Source organism: Musca autumnalis, unplaced genomic scaffold (genome assembly GCF_047663935.1).
Source record: "Musca autumnalis isolate F117 unplaced genomic scaffold, ASM4766393v1 scaffold_1, whole genome shotgun sequence".
NCBI classification, from domain to species: Eukaryota; Metazoa; Arthropoda; class Insecta; order Diptera; family Muscidae; genus Musca; species Musca autumnalis.
Genome location: NW_027411644.1, coordinates 197,722,388 through 197,727,420, shown reverse-complemented (window position 1 = coordinate 197,727,420; position 5,033 = coordinate 197,722,388). Strand labels below are relative to the sequence as shown.

Here is a 5,033-nt window from a genome sequence, read left to right as displayed (position 1 = left end):
CTGCAAAGAAAAAAGGAATGAATAAAAATAGGTAAAAAAACTTTTTAAGTTAAACGGTTTTATGTTAAAAACATACATTGCAATGTTTAAGATAAATGTACTAAAAACCAAAAAATAATAAAATAGATACAGTCGTGGGAATTATAAACATATGCATAGACTAGACTAAAATAAAACCGTGGGGCACGTCAATTGTCTACAAATTATCGACTTAATGTGCGATAGAAGAATCGTTTAATTCGTTGTTAGGCAGTTGGCCCGCAGACGCTGAGGAAATTACTTACTATTTTCTTGCTCATGGAAATTCCAATAGTTATACACTCCATGTAAATAAAAGAGATGTTTCAACTAGTTTATCGTTGGACATTCACACTGCTGCCTGGCCAGGAAGCGTTTCACTGCTCGTAGTTTGTCTTTAATCGACAAAGTACAACTCGCTCACCACTATGAAACCCTAAAACTCGCTTATAATCGAGCTTGCTAGCTTGTTTCCACATTCTAGCCCTACTTATCACACGTCCATCGTTGTCGGTTGAACAACTGCCTAATGATAGTGTAACATTACAAAACAACCATTTTAATCAACGATTGTAGACAATTGACGTGCCCCACGGTTTTATTTTATTTTAGTCTAGTCTATGCATATGTTTATAATTCCCACGACTCACAGTGGTCCCACTTGTATGGAAAAAGTGCCAAAAATAGTTCTAATCGAGCTACCGCCTCCAAATTTTAAACGTAGGTTTATAAGAAGCCAAAAAGATAGAAACCCATTTTTAGTGGATGTAGGTTCATATTTGGGTATAGCTCCCATAGAAAGGTACCGCCCGATGTTTGGTATTTTGACGATTTTGGCCAAACTTACCAACCGATTTTGATGTTATTTTGCATTTTGAGTTCTGAGTGAATAAACTACCTCCTTGCAAAAAATATTCAATATAGGTCTACGTTTAGGTATAGCCCCCATATAAATGTACCCTCAGATTTTCGGTATTTTGACAATTTTAGCTGAATTTTCCAACTGATTTGGCTGTAATTCGGCATTTTGAGTTCTGAGTGTACCAAATACCTCCGTGCAAAAAATGGTCAATATCGGTCTACGTTTAGGTATAGCCCTCATATATACGTACCTCCCGATTTTCAAAATTTTGACGATTTTACCCACATTTTCCAACCGATTTGGCTGTATTTTTGCATTTTGAGTTCTGAGTAAGCAATATACCTCCTTGTAAAAAATGTTCAGTATAGGTCCAAGTTTAGGTATAGCTCCCATATAAACGTACCTCCCGATTTTCGGAATTTTGACGATTTTACAGGCGAGGTATAAGAGGAATAACTTAGCGGGTGGCAGATGGGGGCAGCTGGACTTTATTTAATCGTAAACTAGAGACTTTCCCCTGCATTTTAAACAAAATTTCGAGATTCACAAATGCTCACAACATTAGTAAAACTTAACACAAATTAACAGTAATTATATTAAAAATAGCAGAAAAAGTCATTTATAAAGAATTTATTTTTAATGAAGTTAGAAAACGAATTATGAGTTTGTTTTTTCACAAAAACATTGTCAAAGCCATTACCTATAAGTTTCATTTTGAAACTTACACATTTACCTCTCCAATTTTTTATAATTTTACTCATAACCTTCGGATGCTTTGCGGATGTATTTTTCGTTTTTAATGCCTCACATACAAATCACAGTTTCTTTGACTTAACTTGGCGTATAACCGATGTAAATTTAACAAAATAATGCTGGATGTTAAAAATTTGATATGTTTAGGGAATATTTATTTCAATCGCAATCAGATTTGTCGCCATCAATTTTTCGATTTTTGTCCAAGGACGGAACCACTGTGCGACTGTATCTATTTTATTATTTTTTGGTTTTTAGTACATTTATCTTAAACATTGCAATGTATGTTTAACATAAAACCGTTTAACTTAAAAAGTTTTTTTACCTATTTTTATTTTCTAGTTTTTAGTTTTTATTTCGCATTCTGTTTAATTCATTTAGTGCTTCATTATTGCAAGGTTTCTTGCCCGTTAGTTTATTGCAGTCCAACTCCTCTAAACGTAGTCCCTGCAAAGATCTTACTCTACTAAGAGCCACGTAGGCTTGACCTTCTTCACACAGTTTCGAACCTAAGTATACGACTGCGTGATCCACAGTGCTGCCCTGCATTTTATGTATTGTAGAAGCCCATGATAGTATTAAAGGCAACATTCTTCTTTCAGCCGTCCCGTAATTGTACTTAGCTATGTAGAAACTGTATGGCTTTCGGGTGTATAAGATGTACTGTATAGTGCACTGTATTCTTCTTGTCAAGCCCTTTTATTTGATACCCATATTGGTGGGATTGATAAAAAATTGTTATCAGCCATTTGGTAGCGGCGGCCATCTTAGATTTAAATTTTGCATAGTAAATTGTATTCTACTTGTTGAGACCTTTCATTTGATACCCATGTTGATGGGATTGATAAAACCTAAGTTATCCGCCATTTTGTAGAGGCCACCATCTTGGATTTTAATTTTATATAGTACATTGTATTCTACTGGTTGAGCACTTTCATTTGATACCCATATTGATGGGATTGATAAAACCTACGTTATCCGCCATTTTGTAGCGGCCGCCATCTTGGATTTCAATTTTTGATAGTATATTGTATTCTGCTTGTTGAGCCCTTTCATTTGATACCCATATTGATGGGATTGATAAAACCTACGTTATCCGCCATTTTGTAGCGGCCGCCATCTTGGATTTCAATTTTTTATAGTATATTGTATTCTGCTTCTTGAGCCGTTTCATTTGATAGCCATATTGATGGGATTGATAAAACCTACGTTATCCGCCATTTTGTAGCGGCCGCCATCTTGGATTTCAATTTTTGATAGTATATTGTATTCTGCTTGTTGAGCCCTTTCATTTGATACCCATATTGATGGGATTGATAAACCCTACGTTATCCGCCTTTTTGTAGCGGCCGCCATCTTGATGATAATGAATAAACATTATAATGATAATGAATAAACATAATTGTATTGTCACCAAAATCCAAAGTGTATACAAAATTTCAGATTAATCGGTTGACAGGAAGAGAGTGAAATTTGAATTACTAAATTTGACCCAAGAATAAATAATAAATAAAACAAACGGGGTGAGCTAAATAAAACCTTTTAAAAATATAATAATTAAAAAATATAGACAACATATAGATCCACTTATAGTTCGTTTATGAGAATCCTTTCTGAACATTATTTTCGGACATTCTATAAAACCGCTGCACTTCGTTCGCCTCCATAAACACATTAATTCAAATGTACTTTATTATACCCTCAGCCTTTAGGCTAGAAAAGGTGTATACACTTTGATACGACCAAAAGTGTGCCTCAACGAAGTAACGGTTTTAGAACCCATGTATGTTTGGGCGAAATTCATTTCCGATAATTTGGTGTCAAAATTAGCTCCTATCGGATCGTTTTGAAATTTTCTTTCAGTAGGTTGTTTTTGCAGGTTCCTTTACGACGGTAGCATTTTTTTCTTGCGCAAGTCCATACTTCCTGAGATATTGACCTAAAAGCTTAAAGAAGCCCTGACGGCATCAAGCAAAATGACAAATCCGCAAGATAATTCTCGCAGCGAGTTTCTGATTGGTGCAGACTTTGCAAATAGTAGTATTACATCCAGTTATGGAATGTGAACTATATCGGTCTACTCCTTCGGGTACCTTTCACACAAAATTCGTAAAAAGTGAACTTTAAGAGCTCCTCTCGCATCGTTTTGATTATTTTTTTCAGTAGGTTGTTCTAGCGGCCTCATTTACAACTGTACAATTTCTTCCCCGAGTAAGTCAATACTTCCTGAGATGATGACCCAAAAGCTCCAACACCCTGCTGGCACATAATAAAATAGTTATTGTGCAAGATAACTCTAAAATTTAAAAAAAAAATTCTTCCACACTTATTTTAACGAGTCCTTTATGAAGAAGTTCGGTTACTAAAAATGTTTGATATATGTCAATGATTTGGTATAGCCCCACTTTGCGGTACCTATATCAATATATTTTATATAATTCTTAACACTGTGCAACAAAGTTAAATTTTTTTCAAAATGATGGGAAGAACCGTATAGATTATGAATGTAGAGCAAAAAATATGAGACACGTGTATCGGGGTTTTTAAAGTTTATATCGGAAAGTAACCAAAGTAGGCGGGGCAAGTTCCGCCCATTTCTAGTTTTTTTTCGAAATATTCGAGTTATGATATTATGGAATCCTTGCGTTTTAGGTATATAGTGTCTTTGGCAACTTTACAGAGTAGGATGTGGGCAATATTTTTGTTGGAAATTTTAGCCCTCATGCGGTTCATCGAAGGGGTCTTTTTGGTCCTTTTTTCGAAAATCTTTCAAAAACTTCTTTAAAATATGATCATATAAAATCCAAGTATTCTACAAAATTGTTCGTCATAAAATTTTACTATAGGTCTCAGAATACACCAAATCTGTAAATCTATGCTAATCGCCAGAAATCTCTAAAAATGAAAAACACGTTTTAGGGTTAAAGTCGGACTTCATCTGAGTTTATTCAAAATTGTCCCCCAAAACATAATTTTTTAGAGATGACGTCAAAGACCAAAATATACTTCGTCAAATTTCACTATGGGTCACCAAAGAAATGAAATGTCTATTTACATTATATATCATAAAAATAGCAGTATCAATTTTGCTGAAAAAAAAACATGAAAATATTTCCCAATTTTTTTATGAAATTTTGTCCTTCTTTCGAGTTGATACATGAAAGCAATATGAAATTTGGTTCTAGGTGAAAAGTGTCAAAAGCTAAAAAATTCTACACAAAATTTCACTATGAGTTTCAGAATGAACCATATATCTAGCTATGCAATTTCCCTAAGAAAATTAGAATACAAATGTATATATTATGATGAAATTATATGTTTTAATTTTGGACTGTTGATTTTACATAATTCCATACTGGATCAAAATCTACCAAAATTCTTTACTTTTTGGGAATATTGT

The 5,033-nt window shown here is 34.0% G+C and overlaps 1 protein-coding gene across 2 annotated transcripts in view; it reads right to left on the bottom strand.

Moving 5' to 3' along the window:
* ninaB (neither inactivation nor afterpotential B) overlaps window positions 1-5,033 on the bottom strand; it is a 45,244-nt gene that overhangs the window by 428 nt on the left and 39,783 nt on the right. The gene's annotated exons all lie outside the window — the stretch shown is intronic.